The sequence below is a fragment of the Ictidomys tridecemlineatus genome, chromosome 4 (assembly GCF_052094955.1).
Source record: "Ictidomys tridecemlineatus isolate mIctTri1 chromosome 4, mIctTri1.hap1, whole genome shotgun sequence".
In the NCBI taxonomy this organism is placed as follows: domain Eukaryota; kingdom Metazoa; phylum Chordata; class Mammalia; order Rodentia; family Sciuridae; genus Ictidomys; species Ictidomys tridecemlineatus.
Genome location: NC_135480.1, coordinates 178,085,187 through 178,106,786, shown reverse-complemented (window position 1 = coordinate 178,106,786; position 21,600 = coordinate 178,085,187). Strand labels below are relative to the sequence as shown.

Below are 21,600 nucleotides of genomic sequence, written 5' to 3'. Positions count from 1 at the left end.
GATCCCCAAAGGCCTGCAGTGGTTGCCCCTGCCCAGATGCCACTCGTGGGGTATGGGAGACGGATGAGAGGAACAGGCGCATTGACTGCAAACATTGACTGCAAACTGGGCCAGCCGGGGCTGGAGGGGCCGTGGGCCTGCTTACCGTCCCGTCCCCCTCCCTCAGGAAATCCAAGAGGCGCTTTGAGGTCCGTGGGGCTGCGGGATCTTGGGACCCGAGCTCACCGGCAGAGCTGGGCGTGTGGCGCGCGCCAGCAGCACGGAGCGGCACGGCGTCCGCAGGTGTGGGGCCGCCGGCTCTGCAGCGCTGTTGCCTGGATGTGTCCGGCGCTGCCAGTGGCCCGGGCGGTTTAATGAGGAGAACCCCCTCGGGTTAGTTGCTCCTAGAGTGTTGTGGCAGGTCTCTCCCCGGACGTGTAGTGGTGTGTGGACTAGGCGGCTGCAGGCGCAGCTTCTTTCTCGGGTGCAGACTTGAAGCGTTCTAATAGCCCGAGCATGGACTTAAAGCGCAGCAGCGGGCTTCGTTCGCCTCCTGGCCTCCTCTGAGAGGAGCCGGAGCTTTCCATCCCAAGACCCCTCCCTATGCCCTCGGCCTGAGTTCTGTCTGAAGCCCCAGCGCCAACCTTCACCGCCCACCGGGGGCTAGGGCGCGCGGAGGGGTTCTGGAGAAGCGGTCACTTGCACCCCAAGGTCGGGTTTGCGAGTTTTTCCAGACTGAGGGAGCCCCTTCGCTCCGGCCGCGGCGTCTGAGATGCGGCCTGAAGGGGGCAGTGATTTCCTGTGCGGTGCTCTGGGTTGGTGCCTCTTCCAATGCTCCAAGCACCTCCGAGGCGCTGGGCTTGACCCTGCTTTCCAGAGCTCCCCTCAGTGCTTCTGCTGGATCCCAGGTGCAGTCACTTTGGGAGGAGAATGGCGATACCACGCTGGTGGTGCAACTTGGGCTTCCCTTCTTTCTCTATCTAGCTCTTTTTTGTGCCCCCCGGGAAAGAGCAGAATCTACATTGTTTCTTATTCCCCACCTTCCGCGCTTCACTGATGAACCAGTCTATTCTGCGCGGTAAATAAAAGGTGAAGGAACCAGTGGCAGTTGGCAGCGATGCGCGCAGGCTGCTGCAGGCGAAGTGTCCTCTGGTCCCAGAGGATGCAAGCTGGGTTGCTGTACAGGGCTAACCGGGTGTGAAATCATTTCCGAATGACATTCCTGTCATTCTCATCTTTGCCTGAGCACTTCAAGTTCTCTGGGGGTACTTGTCCAGCACACACAAACGCAATCACACAGAGGCATGTCCTGGCACTGTTTCCATACTTATTCTTCTAGAAGGGACACCACTGGAGACCAGGTTCAGTGGAGACAAAAACATATGTAGACAGGGCAGTCCTGCTTGCATGTCACCAATGATTGTCAGTGGCATGATGTGTTCACTATCAATTTCTTCCCTTTAGAAACTTCCATGAAAGAGATTTCCTGTTAGCCTGTTTGTGGTAGCCAAGGCCTGGGTGCTTAGTTTCATATTTTATTCTTCAAGTGTGTCTTGGTCACTTTCTGAGAGGGGCCAAAGGCAGTCAGAGGCTCTTCAGTTCCTGGGAATGTTTAGGAAACAGTGGGGGAGAGGACAGGAGATAATTTTCAGTCTCCTGCAAACAGTGTGTGTGTGGGAAGTCTCTAGCCATTTGAAATGGACCAAACCCAGGGCTTTGGAGTAGGTTGGACCAGGATTGGACACTGAGAAACTGGTTACTGCCCCACACCTGACCTTGAATGAGGTACCTAATTGCTTTTGCCTAGATGTCCACATCTAAAAGAGTGCGGATATTATATACACTTGTAGGGCAGTGATGTGAGGCTCACAGGAAGATACCTGAGTTGGCAGGTTCAGCTCCCCGTGCTCTGCTGGCACACTGTAAGCACTGGGTAAATGGTTCTGCCTCCTTTCCTTCATTTCCATTTAGTGTGTGTTCACAAGTGAGCTGTGTGTGGCTTTCACTGTGATAACATGGTCACAACTCAACTATTAAGAGTGCTTTTTTTTTTGCTTGTTTTTGAAATGTTGTAGAGTCAGTGAAGTTATCGCTAGAAAAAAATAATTCTAGCTGACAATCAAATATATTATTTTCAGCCACCAAGCATCACATTTTAGGAGTGTGCCCATGTGATATGATTAATTTTTTTTGTGACCTCATCTTTAAAGTAGAGGTATTTTTTTTCCTCCTCTGAGCCAGAGTGAAGGAAAGATTAGTCTGGGTAATATGCAGCAAATCCAGGGCCATCCAATGGGTGTTTGGGGCCTTTGGTGAATGTGGGGGGAGCTATGTTTCTGGACTGTGAGTGCCACCTAATTGCTTGCTGGCTGTGCCACTTACTGTCTGAAGACTCAAGCAGAGGTTGAATGTGATGACTGTATTTCAACTGGCTTTGCAGATATTTGCTGTCAGTCACTGGCCAGTGACAATGGGCAGCCAGGATGGACCTTGGTCCATATGGCCTGTAAGATGACATTTAGAAGGAATGGGTTAATCTGGTCACTGGGGAGAGCCTATCTCTATATAGGAGCCTCCCATATGTATTTATCCAGGGTGACCCTCTAGTGTAATTAGAAAAACGATAGAACTTTCAAGGTCCCACTCAATGCCCCGGGCTTGTCAAAATGAAACATCACAACAGATCACCTGTCAGAACCTCTGCTTCTCTGGTGTAACATCAGATCACTTCAGCAAATGCTTGCTTATGTATTCCAAGGAGGATTTGCATATCTAAAAACAAGCAAGACACTGAAAATATAGATGAAAGGAAGCATCAGGAACTAGGTAACAGCACGGAAGTTACCAAATCAAGACTAAAATGGTTATTGGCATTTTATGTATGTGTGTGTGTGTGTGTGTGTGTGTGTGTGTGTGTGTGTGGCTCGAAATTGAACCCAGGGCCTTGTGCATGCAAGGCAAGCACTCTACCAACTGAGCTATATCTACCCAGCCTGGTTATTGCAATTTGATCATTAAATTTTTTCTCTGAGTTTCCTACCAATCAAGGTAAAAAGGAAAATTTGGTGGATTACATTACTAACATGTTTGATTATAAGAATCTGGGGGATGATGTCTTTTTAAAAAATCTTTGTCAAAAAATATCACTTGAGTTTGGTTAAAGGAATCTGAGGGACAATATTTTAAGAGATTCAAAGACATTCTCCATGAGGTTGTTTTTCATTCTTTAGTAGTCACATTAATAAAATGAACCGATGAACCGATGACCAAGGAATGAATTTAAAAAACAGTGTTGGTTAGGGCTGGGGATGTGGCTCAAGTGGTAACACACTCTCCTGGCATGAGTGGGGCACTGGGTTCGATCCTCAGCACCACATAAAATAAAAATAGAGAGGTCGTGTCTGCCGAAAACTGAAAAATAAATATTAAAAAATTCTCTCTCTCTCTCTCTCTCTTTAAAAAAATAGTGTTGGTGGTTCTGATTGAATTAATGTTCATTTTAGAAAAGTTGAAATAGTAGAAAAGCATAAAGAAAAAAATTTCCCATAATTCACTTACTCAAACATAATTATGCCTAATAAGTAACATTATTTCCTTCCAGTGGCCCAAATTTACTATGTTATGTACTTGAGATATTATACTATGTGCATTTTAAGATCTTGTTTCATTCAATTAACAAAATATAATGGGTATCTCCCCTTGTCCTCAGTCCTTCTTGTCAAGATGATTCTTAGTGGCTGGGTACAGTTCTATCGTATGGGTACTTAAGTATTGAATCATTCCACCCTTGATGGATTTATGTTTTCCCACTTGTTGCTGTTTTAAAGCATTCTGCAATAAACTAAAGGAAAATCCAGGGAACCAAAGGTGCACAGCCCAGATGTGCAGCTCCCAGGAGCAGCACCCTAACACAGGATCCAGGTTAGAAGATCCTGTGAAAACCCAGTGATTGATGAGCAGGGTTTTTTTTCCATGAGTGGCTTTGCCAGATACCTATTACTCACCAGGCTGAGCCGCCTCAGGAGGCTGAGTACCGCTCTGCTGAGCACCTGTGGAGTTACTGGTGCTGCAGGAAGGTACAGTCCACACACGGGGTAAGAATGAAGTCTTCGTTTTCCATGCCAGATAGAAAATGATAGTAGAATGGTTGCATAATTCTGTGAATATACTAAAAATCATGGAGTTGAACACTGTAAATGGTAGAATGTTATAGTATGGAAACTACATCTCCATACAATATTTATTTAAAATGTAAAGATGGAGCATGAACTCTTTTAGGATCAGGCCCACATCTTTGTGGTGGTAGCATTCCGACTGCCCGGCCCGGTACCTGGCCCTGGTAACTGGTAAGTGCAATGCTTAGGACTCCTGTGGTGGAAACCCAACTTTTGCTTGTTCATATCACTGAACAAAACTGCAGTGTGCTGTGTTCAGGCATGGCTGAATCCAGAGGCTCTAATGAGATCTTTAAAAATATTCCCCCCTCTGCATCTTGGCTCTGATTTCCTGTCAGCTTCACTCCGGGGCAGGCTGTCCCCATGTGGTGGCACAGATGGCCTCTCACAGCTGCAGGTCTGCACACTCCCAGTTTAGAAACTCCAGTAAGAAGAGTTGTTTCTTTCCCAATGATTTCAGCAGAAGTCCCAGACTCACATCTTGTTGGCTTGCGCTGGGTCACGTGCTCACCCCCAAGTCAGGCACATGGTGTCCATGCGCCAGGCCTGGGGCATCGGGCAGCGTATCATGAAGGCCCGGGAGGTGAGGTCAGCTCCATCCCACCACAGGAATACAGAGTGGAAAAGAGGTGATTCCTCGAAGGAAAGGGATGTGGTGCCAGGTGGGTCTACCAGACCCCCACAGGCAGGCCCTGGGGAAATGCTCCATTGGACAGTGAGGGGACAGATGCCAGGGCTGTTTAGAAAGAGACCACATCTGGGTCAAGAGCAGCTCCTGGGGGAGGGGAAGTCGTGGTGGGCCTGGAAGGGTGAAGGTGAAGATGCAGTCAGGCACAGGCCCCCCCGAGGGGAGGTTGGGTCTCAGGAAGGGTCCCCGTGATCCAAGGATGGAGGCAGCGACGTGTGAGGTGTGTTTGACCTGCTTTCCCCTGAGTGCAGGGCCTGCAGGGGGAAGTGGGTCGGTGCTGGGTGTGGATGGCCCCGAAGGCTGCTTCAGGAAGATGGGGCCGGAGGAGCCACGGGAGGGTCTGCAGGGTGAGTGTGCTGGGTGAGTGTGCTGGTGGTCTAGGGACAGAAAGAGCCTGGAGACCCAGGAGCCAGCTAGCTATGGAGTGACATAGCTGAAGACAGAGATGATGGGGTCTGGAGGGACACGGAGAATGGGCAACGCTGAGACCTGACAGGGCAGGAGGGGTGACAGAAGGGACATGGGCCAAGAGGGGTGCATCACTGAATGGTGATGGCTGCACTCTAAGGAGCCGAGAGAGAGCCTCCGTGCAGGAAGAGGCTGGCGAACTACCCCCCCCCCCCTTCCGGCGCTCTCACCTAGCATTTGTGGACTAAGTCTTGGTCTCAGGGTCAGGAGAGCAGGATTTGTATCCCATAGGGTGCTCCTTGCCTTCTTGATGACCCTGAGCAAGTCAATTTGCCTCATTTCTCCGTGAAATGGAGCCACGATGCTAATGGCCTCCTCAGGTGTAAGAGGAACAAGGGAGGGGAGCAAACCAATCAACGGTTGGGCCGTCAGGAGTGTTGGTAAATATCTGCTGCTCTTTGCTAGCATTATTATTATTTTTGTACGGGGTGAGGACAATCAGGCTGGCCTCCCAGGGCTCTTATCAGGATTGAGTGGAACGGTGCAGAAGCTCCGCACAATGAGCTAGAAGCAGCCTTATCTGCCATCTCGTCACACGCTGCGTGGCTGAGCAGGGGTATTGGAAATGGGACACGAATACTGAGGTCTTCATCCATGGCCACCTCCCAGCCTGGCTCTTGTTCTGCCTCCTGTCATGGCTATGCTGGTCTTTTGGTCCCCGCCCTGGGCTGAAACTCTGTAAGGCCAGGCGGATTCCCCAGGCCTGCCAAGGCTGAAATGCGTTGCTAACCTCAACCCTAAAGGAACAGCCAGGTCTGCTTTCTGAGTTGGACAGTGACCTCGTAGGACATTGCGCCTGGCCCACAGCCCCAGGGCCTCCATCTTCCCTCATATCAGGGTGCAAATGACTCCAGAGATCAGGATGCAGCAGGCTGCCAACCTGTTGCTGCTACCTGTGTGTTCCCACAGGCCACAACCCCTGAGCACCCCAAAGTGAGGACAATGGCTTGGCCATGCTCATCCCCCATAATTCCTCCAACCTAGTCAGGCACCCACGGACACACCCACTGTCTCCAGATGTCTTTTAAAGTCCTTGGAGAGGAGGTGGTGGGTGGAATTAACAGACTTAGGGCCTGTTTCGTCCTTGGCATTGGGCTAGAGTTTTAGCAGTCTGAATTTTTCTTTAAAGGGGCCTTCTTCATGGGTTTGGACTTCCGATGAATGAGCACAGAGAAATAAGAACTTCTGCATACAGAGACATAAGAAATGAACAGCTGGGAGTATAAGACGGTGATGCAAATACATTTGCTGAACAAATAGGTACATAGGCTCTATGTCTTCTGTTAGTCAGGATGGGCTAGGCTATGCTACATTAACAAATGAATACTGAAACCTCTGCTGCTTGACACAGTAGATTTATATTCTGCTCTCACAAAGTCCTGGATGTGTCAGAGGTCCTCCTGTTGGGTCTCCTTCAAGCGTTAGCATAGGGATTCAGGCTGTTTTTGTGTTATGACCCTTCCACCTTTGGGCTTCAAGGAGGTGTGGCTAGGGAGAAATCTGTGGAGGAAGGCACATTAGATTTATAACCACCTTTACTTAGAAATAGCACATTTTTTCTGCTCATATTTCATTGACTAGAAATAGTGACTGGCCAAAGTAGTTTCAAAGGAGCCTGGGAAATATAGAGGAGCATATGAATGCCATGGTCATTTGTCATTTCAGGAAGAAGATATCAAGATAGACTTATAAGTGTAAGAGACCTTAGGGATCATACCTGTGAAAGATGAAGGAACAGGTGGAAAACACCTAGCTCATGATACTGTTGGGATACCTGAGAAGGAGAGGGGTCTGGAACGAGAACTGGGTAGGAGGAATTGCCGACTGGGGGCCTCTTTCAAGAAGTCGTGGCCAGATCAAGGAGGAGGAGTTCCATGTTGGATCCAAAGAGCCAGGCTCTAGAGTCTGCACTGGGCGACTGTGGCCTGCGTGGCATGCCATGCTGGCCGGCTGTACCTTTCCCTGTGGGTTCTCTCTTCCAAGGAGATGGCGCGGCCGACCTAGTTGTCTGCCACAGACAGCCTGTTTCTGCTGCGGTGACCTGGTAGCCCATATGCTGACCAACAGGACCTTTTGCCAGGCCCTGTGCAAGCTTCTGGGGCTTAGATATAGATGAGATGCAGACCCTGCCCTGAAGAGCTCACCATCTAACAGGTGATCAAGACAGACAGACAGACAGACAGACAGAAAGACAGACACAGCTGCACGTGGTACGGTCCAGCAATAACAGGCACTGACAGAGGGTGCCAGCAAGGCCCCCCCCTCCCCAGGCACCTGCCTAGTCATCTGCCGGGTGGCTCGGAAGTGAAGCAAAGTTGACTCCTTATCTCTTACTTTTTGGTTATTTATTTTGGTTTTAGGAAGGTGAGAAAATTAAATGGCACAGTTGGCCCAGGGAGCAGCTGCATGGCATCTGCTACTTTATTTTCTTCTCCTCCTTCTCCACGGTTATGTAACAACGCCCCGTGAGGCTGGTGGAATGCCTTCCCCTCTGTACCTGGCTGTCTCAGGATGAGCAGGTGTGCCGGGCTGAAAATGGAGCAGCCAGAGCCCCAGAGAGGGTGGGCATCTGTGATCCGCAGCTCTGTTCATCACCGAGACTGGGGGAGTCTTCACTGCCCTGGCGACTGCAGCTCTGTGGAAGGTGTCTGCTCCGCTGTCAGCATGGACAGGGCAGGTGCCGGACAGCGTCTGGCTCTGTGCTGATCCCAGGCTCCATCCCAGGGCCAGGCACAGAGCAGGAGCTCGATAAATATTTATCGAACAAACAAAGAGATCTAAAAGCCTGGATCCCGGGTCTCCAGTTCCGAGTGGATTAACAAATGAAGGAAGGGCTTGGTCTTAATTCATTCTCTAGGGTTGATCTTCAGCATTCTCATCATTTGATGCCTTTAGGGGAGTGAAAAGAGGAAAGGGTCCTTGTTGGATGTTCCAGTGAAAGATGACATGCCAAGCTGATGTCACTCTTCTCCGACCAACACATAGCATCCTCCAAGGCCCAGCAAACCTAGGAAAGAGATGCTTCCAGTGAATGAGAAGTATCACGGCCTTGGGAGGTCAGGGTGCTGGAGGGATGCTTTAATTAACGGAAGACATAGGAACCAGCTTTCTAAAATTTTTTTAAAAAATTTGTTCTTTTTAGTTATATGCATCAGTAAAATGTACTTTGATACCATGCATCCACGGAGTATAACTTCCCATTCATACATCATGGTTGTACATGATGTGGGGTTACACTGGTCATGTATTCATATATGAACACAGGAAAGTTAGGTCCAATTCATTCTATTCCCAACCCCCCTCCATTCCCCCAACTGTTCCCTGTCCAATCTGGTGACCCTCCCCTCCTCCCTCCTCCACCGCCACGTATTGTGAGTCAGCATTCATATATCAGAGAGAACAATCTACCTTTCATTTTTGGGGGACTAGCTTATGTCACTTAGCATGATAGTCTCCAGTTCCATCCATTTACTAGCAAATACCATAATTTCATTCTTTATGGCTGATTAATATTCTGTTGTGTATATATACCACATTTTCTTTATCCATTCATCTGTTGAAAAGCTTGGCTATTATGAATTGAGCTGCTATAAACATTGATGTGGCTACATCACTGTAGTATGCTGATTTGAAGTCCTTTGGGTATATGCCTAGGAGTGGGATAACTGGGCTAAATGGTGGTTCCATTCCACGTTTTTCTGAGGAATCTCCACACTGCTTTCCAGAGTGGTCGTACCAATTTGCAGTCCCACCAGCAATGTATGAGTGTACCTTTTCCCCCCACATCCTTGCCAGCATTTATTGTTACTTGTATTCTTGATAACTGCCATTCTGACTGGAGTGAGATGAAATCTCAGTGTAGTTTTAATCTGCATTTCTCTAATTGCTAGAGATGGTGAACATTTTTTTCTTATTTTTGTTGACCGAGCATTATTTCTTCTTCTGGGCAGTGTCTGAGGAACCTGGTTTTGATATTCTACTTCCACTTCCAGAGAACATTGAGTGCCAGCTGCGGCAGTCCATGCCTGGTCCTAGCTAAGTCGTCAGCCTTGGTGAGCTAGGGCGTCTAGTAGCAGCTCTGGACATAGTGGGTAAAGAGGTGCCCTGGAATCCCCCTGAATAGCAAGACTTCTTCCAGGCTCCTCGTTCCTGGGCCAGAGGCTTCTGCTCTTCCCCTCTCATGATCAACCCTGGCTCAGGAACTGGGTGAGCTCTCCCTGTTGGTGACCCCAAATCAGATAACCATGTGTATTAGAAGCAGGTGTAAGATGAGCATAAATGACCTGGAGTTGGAATAAGAAAATTCTTGAGTCAGTGAAAGGCATGAACCTTTTTGGATGGATTGAGGAAACTTTTTGCCAATTTTCTACTTTTCTGGCCTTTTTGAATAGTCTGTGTTGCTAGAAGGAGGAAGTGTCACTGTCATCTAGAAAATTAGTGGTAGATCCAAAGTACGGAGTAAATGGACTCATCTGTCTTCATCAGTGCCTGTGTTCCACGGCGCTGGCGGAAGCAGACCCTTCTCCTGCCATCTGGCAAGGACCTCATCAGTCACTGTTCTGATAAAATCCAGCCAAAGAAGGACTTTGTGGAGTGATGCATGACTGCTGCTCTCGTGGCGCGGGGTCAGGCGGTGGCACCAAGAAAGTGATATTTTCACACTCTGCTCATGATCCACTTGACTTTGTTCAGAGGGAAGTGATTTGAAAGCCACCATCACACTTAGAATGATCATCACTGTATTATCCAAATAGCTTTGTTTCTAGAACTACCCCTTCATCGGATCTTCTCTGAAAATGCCCAGAATTGTTTCAGGAATTTAACTGGGAGCCGGGGACCTGGCCACTCACTCTGGGGCATATGACCAGAGCCCAGGGTAATGCCCCTACGCAGCCAGCTCAGGGAGAGCCTTGACTTTGATGGAAGGGAGATCGACGCAGCTGTCACTCATCCTCTGGGGACCCCAGTGCTCCCTGGGATATCGAGAAACATGGGGAAGCCTTAGGAGGGATTTTAACCTCATTGTCATGAACAAAGAAGAAAATGGGAACATTGAGTTGCAAGGGAATAGATGAAAGGAAGAGAGACCAGGATGGGATGATTCATCCTTCTCAGGTGCTTACCTACCTGTGTCAGTCCCCAGGTGCTACACAGCATTCATTCATTCGTCACTGTCATCTGATGAGTGCACTATTATCATCCACATTTTACAACTGATGCTGAGAAAGTTTAGCTGGACACAAGGGTGCACGCCTGTAATCTAGCAACTTGGGAGCAGGAGGCAGGAAGATCACCAGTTTGAGGCCAGCCTTAGCCTCAGACTCTGTCTCAAAATAAAAAATAAAAATAAAAATGGCTAGGATGTAGCTCAGTGGTAGGGCACCTCTGGATTTGACTCCCAGAACAAAATAAACAAAACAAAACAAACAAACAAACATATAAATAAATAAAAGGGGGGGAAGGTTAAGAGACTTATTCAACATTACAAATGACTAGGCAGCGAGCTGGGATTTGAGTGTGGAGGGTCTGACTTTGATGCCCACGGCTTCAGGCTTCAGCGTGGAGTGAACCAGCCTCTTCCTAGGTTGTCTTCCTCCCTAAAAGCAAAGGACAGCTGTCAGGAGCTGATGCTTCTTTCTCCCTCATGAATTTCCCTCCCTCTCGCTCACCCGCCCTCTCCATCTCCCCGTCCACCCCTCAGCCACACGCTGCCCGCTGCCGCTCTGCGCTCTCTGCTCACCCTGAGTGTGCCTGTCTACACTCCTGGATCCCACAAACCCTCCCTCTGCACCACCTCTGCCCCCTGCCTCCCATGCTCCTGGGGAACACGTCCCTTTGAGCACTTGTCACCTGCTGTCCACTTGACTCGGGCGGCGGTGTTGGGTGTCTTCGCATCTCCCGTTAAGTCCTCTCCAGGGCAGGGTGGCGCCTCTCTATACATTTGGGTCATGCTTGCAAAGCACTGGGCCAGGCCCCAGGGGTGTTCTGGGGCATGCAGAGACGAGCCTGAAATAGCTGTGTCCTCAAAGGTACGTGGGGGAGGCCACCCAGGGATCATTACCATGCAGCATGAAAAGTGCCACCGTGCAGGTGGGCTGGGGTAGGTGCAGGCACTGTCCCTGTCTCTAACTGTCCTCTGCTCCCCCAGCTACAGCTCCACTGGCCTAAATGCTGCTCAGGTGGCCTCCCTGTTGGTACCCTGGAAATGGGGACAAAGCTTCTCCCATGGTCATGGAGCCCTCTGAGGTCCATTCCCACAGTCACTGCTGCTTTGTCCACTCCCCCAGTCACCATTGAGCAGTGAATCCCCCGCTTCCTCTGGGCCCAGCCATATGGTCCTTTTTGCTTCTTGGGTGAACCTGTGCAGGGCCTTTGCACAAGATGCTTCTGCTCCCCGGAATGCTTCATGCTACCTTTCTTCTTCCTTTGCTACTCGCCCAGTCATGCTTCCTCTGTCCTCCCTGGCTGAGAAAATTCTCACATCACTTTCTCTGAGAACTGTGAACTCTCCCTTTCTAGTGCTTATTCCAGTTGCAACTTGACATCGGTCGGATTATTTGACCAATGTTGGTCTCCTCTTGCTCCTCTAGGGGACTAGGAATTCCACGAGTTCTAGAACTGGTCTGTTTTGATTCCCCACAGTGCCAGGCACACTTTCTAGCACATAGTAGGTGCTCAGTACACATCTGTAGAATGAATGAACGAAGGCTGAAGGACCCCGAGGCTGATGCAGATGTTGGTGACGGCTTGCTCGCGTGGATGTGCGGGGGTGGGTGGGGAGTCAGCGGGGCCATGTGGAAAGACATCTGGACTCAGACCAGCCGATGTGTGTTCTGCTCCGCCCGAGCCACACTGTCCTTGTTTGAGAGTCATTGTGAGGATTGGCAAGAATTCACGTAAAGCACGGAGCACAGGGACCTGTGTCATAGGCTCCCGCTACAATTCACTGTTGTCATTGTGTTGTGATGCACGGGAGAACGTAAAGTGTGGTGCAGTCCCATGGAAATTGGTTCTTCATTCAGTGGCAGAGCGTGTGTTGGAGGCCAGTGAAGTGGTGACCTGGGCCTGAGCTCCTTGGGGGTTTTCTAAGTTAATGGCTGCTTTTCAGCCCTGTGCATTCCAGAAGGACTGAGGTGCCCTGAAGGCTCTGTGGTGAACCCCTGGCCCTCAGGGGCGGGAGGTTGTCCCTCATGAAGTCTGTTTAGCTTTGTTTTGTCCCTGCTGGTCTGGGACTACTGCTCCCTTCCTGGGAGTTTGGCTGCCCATGAGGACAGATACGTCACCTGTTTTGTATCTGCTGGGTCCTGGCACCCAGGACTGAGGTGGGGGTGCTCAGGAACATTTGTGTGGACCCAGGCCTCTGCGTCAGGGTGCCTCACTTGGTACCTGGCCCGTCGGCGTAAGTGCTCCGCGAGTGCATTTTGCCTGAGTGGCACTAAACACAATGTGAAATATCACACTTTTGGATAAAATCACAAGTGAGTCTCCAAATGGAGCAGGGGGAGAGGGTGTCACGAGGCATCTGTGAGGAACAGCTTGCTGTGACTGAGCCCCGGATTTGAAGGTGAGAGATCGTCTGGTGTCCCCTGGGAGGAAAAAACACTTCTCCTTAGGACCCAGAGACAAAGCCTTGAGGTCAGAGGCAGGGCGGTTCAATGGCAGAGCTCTGGACCTGCTGTGGATGACCGGACTGTCAAGCTCTGTAGGGGCTGACCTTGAAGTAGTCACTGAACTCTGTCCCTTAGTTTCCTCATCTGTAAAATGGGAATAATAATGCACTCCCTGATTCTTCGTGGAAGTATTGTAGAGATGAGAGAGAGAGAGAGAGAGAGAGAGAGAGAGAGAGAGAGAGAGAGAGAGAGAGAGAGAGAGAGAGAATTTTAATGATTAACATGAACGGGCTTTAAGAAGCCATAAAAAGGTACGGTTATAAGATGTACCTGAAACTCCACACAAAGAGTAATTAACTCTGGGCTGCTCTCCCAGGACCACTGCCTGTTTCCAATAACAACTTTATAAAAGACAGAGATGGTGTCCACATGAGTGAGCCATTGGCCTCCTAATAAAGGAGGACACAGTGTTAGATTTTTAACCCTCTGGAGGTGCTTCTGCAGGGGTGGAGGTTTGGTGACCCCAGCAGGCTGTCTTACCAAAGCACCTGGATGAAGAGGCAGTTCACGTGTCTTCCCCTCAGCTGTCGGATGACTTTGGATGTCAGCCACCGTCTCTGGCAGGTGTCAGACCCAAGAACACATCCCGACGATCACACGAGGGTCCTGGGGCAGAAGCCTGGGGCGTGGCAGGGAGCGAGGGCTGTCTGCTCAAGGCGGTGGTTTGGGATCGAGGCTGGCAGTGGGGGCTCAGCCGTCCACCATGGGGGTCGCTAGGTTAGGTGGCTGGAGTAGAGCCTGCACGTCAGTTGGAGATGTGACGTGTCCTGACCAAGCCGGTCTCCAGTGCCTGGGGACAGCAGGCCTGGCTGTGGGCTGAGCTGATGATTTCTGTTTTCTCCAGGAGGAGCTTTGACTCTCCTGGAGCAAGGTCTGGGACAGGCAGTGTGGCAAGGACAAACCTGTCTTGAGAGGTCTGGGGCCCCCTGTTCCAGCTGACTCCATGTCCTCAGAAGAGTGCTGGCCGCACTCCTGAGGCTGCCGTGTTTCTAGGCCACGAGTGTGGCTCTGCTCTGGGGACTCCTACTCTCTGTGAGCTGTGGCCTGGCAGGCCCTGACCCCAGCCTTGTGGAGAGAGTGATGTGACAGGTCCTTGCTGGTTCCCTTTATGTGACGGGCGAGCCCGGATGGGTGGCCCTGGGCTTGTTCTTACCCCTGAGCCCCCTGCCCCGGTGTGGGGGGGTTGAGAGCTGGTGAGCTGACTCGTTCAGGGGACGGAGCACATAAAGCCCTGCAGGTGTCGGGCAGGGGCTGTGGGGGCTCCTTGGTGAGGAGGGGCGTGCTTCTGATCTGGGCAAATGTTGCAGGTCAGGCCTCTGCTTTCCAAGTCTGAGCGAGTCACCTGTGACTCTTTGGTGACACAAATACAAAGCCAGGCCTTGTCCTGGGAGGAGGGTGTAACTGGAGCAAGGCTCTGGTTTGGTTCTACGTTCCATAACTTTCCAGAAGCCCCTCTCCTTACCCTTGGGAAGCTTTGAGGTTGCCAAGCAACAGGCCGCAGTTGTCTCAAGCACACGGGGTCCTCTGGAGGGAAAGGGATGGGACTCGACCCCCTCCCTCTGGGTCTGAAGTTGTCAGGGTGTGTCTGTGAGGTGGCACTGCCCTGCATGAGGCCTGTAGGCGGGAATCCTGCTCACAGTGTGGCCAGGGTGTGGGCGTGGAGAGCAAGGCTGGGCGGAGGTGGGGCCTGACGGGGAGCCTCTGCCTGGCACCGCACGGCCACCAGGGACCGTGTGTGTGCATCAGTGTAAACTGGAAGTGCTCAGTGTTGGGAACCACAGCTCCCAGTTTCTGTTTGTGAGCCAGCCTCGCCCTGAGTAGGCGGCCCAGAGGAAGGAGGCCTGTGTCTCAGGGCTGGGCCTTGCCTTGGTTTTAGGGGAGCCCCGGACCCCTATTGCTACCAAGGCAACAGGGTGGAACAGAGGGGAACCATGGCCTGCCATAGGTCCTGGCTCAGAGGACTCACCGACCCATCAGCACGGCCCCCCTCCTGGGGGGTTCCCTGGGCATGGGGCCAGGTGTGGCTGAGACAAAGCCTGGTCTGCTTCCCCGTTTCTTCTTTGAACATTCAAAGGAACAAGGCCCAGTGTGCTAAAGTGTGAGGTCCTGTTGGCTTCTCATTCAGCTCTTCTGAGTGGTCTTCTCTTTCCAGTTGTTGTGAATGATGCATTTGGAAGCAATAGCAAGTTCAAGCATGGCCACAGTTTGTTTAATTATTGCTGAGTGATGAGCCCAGGGTGAGGAGTCGGTGTCAATCTACTGACTCAGCCCAGTGTTCCTTGCATGCCCATAGCTGCTGGTCACAGTGTGGCCTGGCCAGATGGGCCTATGGTCCTACTCACTCAGGGGTCTTAGGGGATCCAGACAGGCCTAGAAAGTTACCCATCATGGCTGTTCATGAAGGCCTGGTGGCCATGCCTCAGAGACAAGGAACAAGGAATGGTCACAGGGGTGTGTACGCTCGGTCAGACTCACAGATAAGAAAGGGATTCCTGTTTCACTTGCCCAGGCTCCTCAGGAAGGACTGCCAAAGACGGCGGAGGCTGGTGCTCAGAGCACCTGGAAATTTGGTGGGCCAGTCCCCTGTAGGCCACCTTCAGCTGTCCACACAGAGGGCGTGACTTTGCTGGACATTGAACTCCATGCAGGAACAAGCATGGAACACCGGCCTCATGCTGGGCTCTGGGCATCTAAATGTGACTTGGATGTGACCTCTGACCTTAGGGAATTCACAGGACACTATGGACAACCCACATACCAGCAAGTGACCCTTGTAAGATCACATACAAGCCGTGATCGTCCTGGGCTTTGATTCTCCCTGTGCCCAGTGTCCTTGTCTATACAATGGGGCGATGACAATAGTACCACCACCTGGGGATAGTGACGAACATTCAGTCCGTAAAAGTCTCTAGAAACACCAGCGCTCCAGATGGCTGGTCAGTGCCATAGGAATGTTTGCCAAAGGAGAGGAGGAGACCTGGGGATAACCTGTAGGCACATGTCAGGGCCACAGGGACACAGAAGACAGGGGACAGCTCTCACTGAAGAAACCTGGGAGGTGACTCACAGCAGGCGACCTTTAAGCTGGCCTTGAAGGACAGCAGGTAGATGTGGGAAGAGCCCTGGAGGAGGAGGGAGCTGGTGAGAGAAGATGGGTGTGTGTGTGTGTGGGGGGGGAGACTTTGAGGGGATAAAGCGGTGTCATTCAGATGTGGCTGGCACATGGTGACAGTGTATTTTTAATCAATAAGTGGGCACCCAGGGCCTCCTCAAGGTCCTGGCTTCTAGACTCCCCGTCAGCAAAGAGGCTTCCTGCTGGCTAAGGTGGAAGACACACCCTCAGGTCACCTGGGAGCTGGGCGAGGTCACTTCCCTGGACACTGCAAAGCCTAGGGCACAGGGAGAGAAGGTGGATCAGGGGGACTTGGAGTTCAGCCCTGGCTCTGTGGCTTCCTAGGGGTGTCGCCTTGGATAAGGCTGTAATTTACCAGCCCTGTAACTCACAAGCCCTGTCAACTCCACCAGCCTGTTTTCCCATCTGCACAGGGGGGTGCTTGCCTCGCAGGGTGTCCACGAGGCTAGGGGGAGAGTTTGTATCCCCAGAGCCCCAGCTGGAGCTCAGCACAGCACGGGTGCCTGGGGACATTGACCGGGAATAGGACCCAGCCTCGTTTGACACGGCTTAGATTTGGGAGTGAGTCTGCTGGGAGACCATTCTAATTTTAACAATCGAAAAATGACTCAGGGTCTGGAGAGGGCCCCGAGTGATTCGGAAGCGAACTCTGAGTGTGGTCTGTAGGTGGACGTGGCAGAGGCAATCAGCTGTCCATTGCTCTCGATGGCCTTCTCGAGGCAGGGAAGCAGGGCGCCGCCGTGGGCTGGGCTGGGCTCACTTGTGGGCCTCAGCATCTAGGAGTCAGGTTGGCAGGGCCCAGTCGTGCAGTCTGGGGACAGAGGGCTGGTGCTCCCTTCCCCAGCCCTGTCCTGCAGGCTGATTCCAAAGGAGGCTTCCCTTTTTGACATGGGGGGAGCCACACACTGTCCCCAGTACCTTGTCTGTGCTTGCATGTGGCAGGATATCTGAACAGGATGGGCCCCTCCTTTATCCCTCAGTGGGGCAGATTCTGGGTTTGGAGACAGCCGAGCTGCCGGGGGCCGCTGTCATTTTGGATTCTGGTGATTAATCAGCCCGTCTGGAGAGGACGGAGCTCTGGCTTCCCAGCTGGGACGACGAATGGCTTTCCTTTTGAGACCTGCCAGGTTCCAGCCCTTTTACTGCCTGCCACAGATTACTTCTGCTCTGGGCAGAGTGATGGGCCGCACCTAAAATGCACTTGGATGGAAGAGATTCAGGGCAGAGCAATACGGAGGCTTTCTCCCGAGCGCTGATAAAGAAGTGGATGTATAAAGACTAAATTGGATTTTTACCAAAAGAGACTCAGTTCTGGGTGTTTAGCGAAAGAGAGTTATAATGGCTTTGGGGGAGCTGCGGGAGAAGGAAGGATGTGTCCAGAATTAGGCATGGGCCTTGAAGGGATTGGTCCTGCCCCTGCGGAGAGAATCTGGGCTCTTGGGGTCTTGGTTTCTTTACCTGTGAAAGGGGGAAGGAAGGCCCCACCTGCCCTCTGAGGGTGACCTGGGGCTTCTTTTGGGCGATGGCACTGGGAGCTCTGGACCAAAGCCAAGATGGGATTCTGGGGTCAGGCACTTGGGCCAGGCCCCCACGAGGTCATTGTCTGACATAGGGGGAAGGGATCACATGACCACAGAAGAAATGGGGCAGTGGGGACCATTTGGGGACCAAGAAGGTCTCTTTTCGGTTTGGGGAAGAAATAGGGCACGGGATGTCAAGGCTGAGCCATCTGTTCTTGTTTTCAAGTCAGAATTTATTTTTTTTTAGGGGAGAAAATGAGCAGTTGGCGTCTTCCATCCTGCGAAAGTTAAAGTCGGGACCTCGGCAGAGATTCGAGGCCCAGCAGAGCAAACAGGTCCATGCTGGGGAGGATTTCTGGTGTGGCTTGGATGTGTCTGAGAAGCCAGCTTCCAGGGCTTCCTTTGATGTCTGTAACCTTAACCGCTTAACAGTGTTAGGAAGCGTGTGCAGTTCGGTAAACCCACTGTTTGGACTCTTTTGGAGACAGCAGGTCCAGCAGGTCCTGGGAGAGCCATGTTCGGGGGTGGTCCTGACACTGTGGGGGCAGCTTTGCTTCCTCCAGTGTGGCTCTTCTTGTCTGGAGCTGAACAAGATTCTCCAGAAACCTGGGAAGTGGGGATCCTGGCTGAACTGGGACTAGAACCCGTCTTCATGACAATGGAAACTCGCTCGAGAAATTTCGCCCTTGCCTTTTATTAGTCCCCAAATCCACTCTCTCTTTCTCAGAGAACAAGAGCAACACTGACCTCGGGCCTTGATTGGCCTCTCCTTTCTCATCTCCACCATGCTGTGAGCTCTAGCCTTCTGGAACCAACAGGTGCTCCCCTGGTTGCCTGCTCACCCTGGCTGCCAGGACCCCCCTTGGGTGTGTCCCTCCCTGGCATCCCCAGAGGGCTGCATTATCCCAGGTAGGTTGGTAGAAACCTCATGGAGCTGTGGGTACCGTGGAGGCCCTCAGAGGTGGACTGATGAAGAGAGAAAGTGGTGTTTGCGGCTGATACCCCAACTGCAAACTCAGAGCAGCGAGGGGTTGAAATGCCTTCGGATTGGGAAGTATTGAGCAAGATGCTCCTTCCTGTCGAGGGTCTGGCCTGGTGTGTAGGCGTCTGCTTACATCCAGATCTCTGGTGGTGGGTGGTCGGGCCAATATGGCATGGTCCAGTCTAACACTAGTCCCTAGCTTCACAAGGTTAGTAGTCTTTTTCTAGTGAAGTCTTGTCCCTGCTTTTGTAATTCTGAACATTTGTAGAGAACTAGAAAGTTACAAAGTAATTCATGACTTTTTTTTTTTTTTTTTTGGTACCAGGCAGGGATTGAACTCAGCTAAGCCACCTCCTCAGCTCTATTTTGTACTTTATTAAGAGACAGGGTCTCACTGAGTTGCTTACAGCCTCGCTTTACTGAGGCTGCTTTAAACTCGCCATCCTCTTGCGTCAGCCTCCTGAGTGGCTGGGATTACAGGCGTGTTCTTGAGCATATTCATACATTTTGGTTCTTTCTGCCCTTCAGGCTCCTTGGTCCGGCTCACAAGTTGTCCATCAGCTACCCTTTCCACCTTCCAATGGGGACACTTCTCTCTTAGAGACCCTGTTTTCTTCTCTGTATCCCATTTCAGTGTCATTGAGTACTATGGGCAGTTTCTGCCTGGGGACTCGGGCCCTTAGCAGGCTGCCGGAGTCCATTCTGCTGTTGGGCCCCTCCCAGCTGGGGAGGGAAAGGCATATCTCCAAGATCATTTGCATCTTTTGAAAAACATCCTAATGGTAAACTTGTATTTCCATATTTGGAGAGTTTGCATTAAAAAGTAACGTGTTTTTATCTTATAGAAGTAGTTTATGTTCATTAGAGAAAATTTGGGGCATGCAAATAAAAAGAAAATTAAAATCACTCATAACCTCGCTATCTAACATAATCACTGTTGATATGGTGTTATCGTCACACCATTAGGAAAACAAAATTCAGATTATCTGCATTTGTTACCTGCAGCCACACTCTCCCCCCGCCCCGCCTTTTCTTTTTTTTTTTTTTATACTGGGGATTGAACCCAGGGTCGCTTAACCACTGAGCCACATTCCCAGCCCCTTTGTATTTTTTTATTTTGAAATGGAGTCTCAGTAAGTTGCTTAGGGTCTTCTTGCTAAATTGCTGAGGATGCCCTTAAACTTTCGGTCCTCCTGCCTCAGTCTCCTGAGTCTCAGGGATTACAGGTGTGGGCTACCATGCCCTGCTTTCCCCCATTAAAAAAAAAAAAATTGTAGTAGAATGATTTTTTTTTTTAATTGTAGTTTTCCCCTTTAACCCTATATCATGAAGAGCTTTCTAGGCCTCTCGTCTCTACTCCATATGTTTAGGTGGCTTCCCAACATTCCCCTGCACTCGAGATGGTCTGTGTTGAGTATGTGAGTTGGTTCCAGTGGCGGGCGGCAGTGGTGGTGGTGGGGTGCTTGTGTGTTCTGGTGACTCAATGCCTGAAACAATATATATTCGCTTTTCCACAGTTGTTTCTTAGAATATCACATTTGTTGGGCCAAAGGGGACACAAATTTAAATGTTGAATGGGTAGTTATCGCTGCCATTTGTGGAGAGCTAGCCATGGGCTTTACCCGCATCGTCTTAACTTTCCTAACATAGGTAGGAACTATTATTATTCCTCCTCCAGATAAAACATTAAGGCTTAGGTGGTTGTAGTTAACTTGCCCAAGACCTTCAAGCTGGGACGAAGTCCATGGAATCCACCTGCAGGAACATGCTAGAATCCTGCCACAGGCTGCCTGCCGAGCTGGGGGGCCAGCAATGGAAGGGGGCTTTCCCTAGAGTAAGTACCTAACTGGAAACTAGTACTAGACAAAAACCCAGATCAAGCCTGTGTCATGGCGCACGCCTGTAATTGGCTCTTGAGACTGAGGCAGGAGGATTATGAGTTCAAAGCCAGACTCAGGAATTTAGCAAGGCCCTAAGTAACTCAGTGAGACCCTGTCTCTAAATAAAATACAAAAAAGGGGCTGGGGATGCGGCTCAGTGGTTAAGTGCCCCTGAGTTCAATCCCTGGTACCATAAATAAATAATAAATAAATAAATAAAATCAAAAGCTCTGCCAACTGGGTAGTCCATGAACTTATTTTGCAGCATTGCAAAAAAAAAAAAAAAAAAAAAGAAAGCGTGAGTGCATTTAGATATTCAATGAGCCCTCTCTTTTAGCAAATTGACTTGGCATATCTCTTTCCTATTTTTATTAATATGCATAGTTCTTTCCTACTGATTTGTGAAACTTCTTCAGATATGAATGATTGCTTTATGCTGTCCCCATTCCATGTATATTGTGGATTTTTTTTTTGTGTGTGTGTGTGTTTCACATGCCTTTTAATTTTATGTATTTTCCCCACATAACTGGTTCTTAAAATTTCACAAAGCTAGATTTAGATCTTTATGATTTCTGCTTCTGGCTTCATGCATAGAAAGTCCTGCAGATAACTTGTGGCTTTATACCCACTTAGATTTTCATTTGGTTCTATTAATGGTTTTATTTTTTAATGTTTAACTCTTTAATACATATAGAATTTTTTCAAGTCAAGCAAACTTCTAATGATATCTATTTTTTCCAAGTAGTTAATCCTAAGTCCCAGACCATTCCTGGAATAAGGTGTTTTTCCAATATCAACCTGACGTGTAGTTGGTCTGTTTCTGACCCTTCTGCTCAGTTTCATAGGTATGTCTGGAACTTTCAGTCACCTGAGCTTGTATCAAACTTTAGTACCTGATAAGGAAATCCCCTTCATGAAGGGACTTCTTTGCAATTATTTTCTTAACTGTCCTCAAGCTAGAACTTAAGAATCGCTTTGTTGAGTTTTAAAGATAATAATGAAGTTTGCATTTTGGCTGGGACTTGGTGAACTTAGAGGTTGATTTTGGCATAATGAACTCTTTTACACATTGAATCCTCATATTCAGAAACAAGTTTTGTTTTGG

At 50.1% G+C, this 21,600-nt stretch overlaps 1 protein-coding gene across 1 annotated transcript in view; it reads left to right on the top strand.

The window, feature by feature from the left end:
• Gabbr2 (gamma-aminobutyric acid type B receptor subunit 2) overlaps positions 1 to 21,600 on the top strand; it is a 352,225-nt gene that overhangs the window by 627 nt on the left and 329,998 nt on the right. The gene's annotated exons all lie outside the window — the stretch shown is intronic.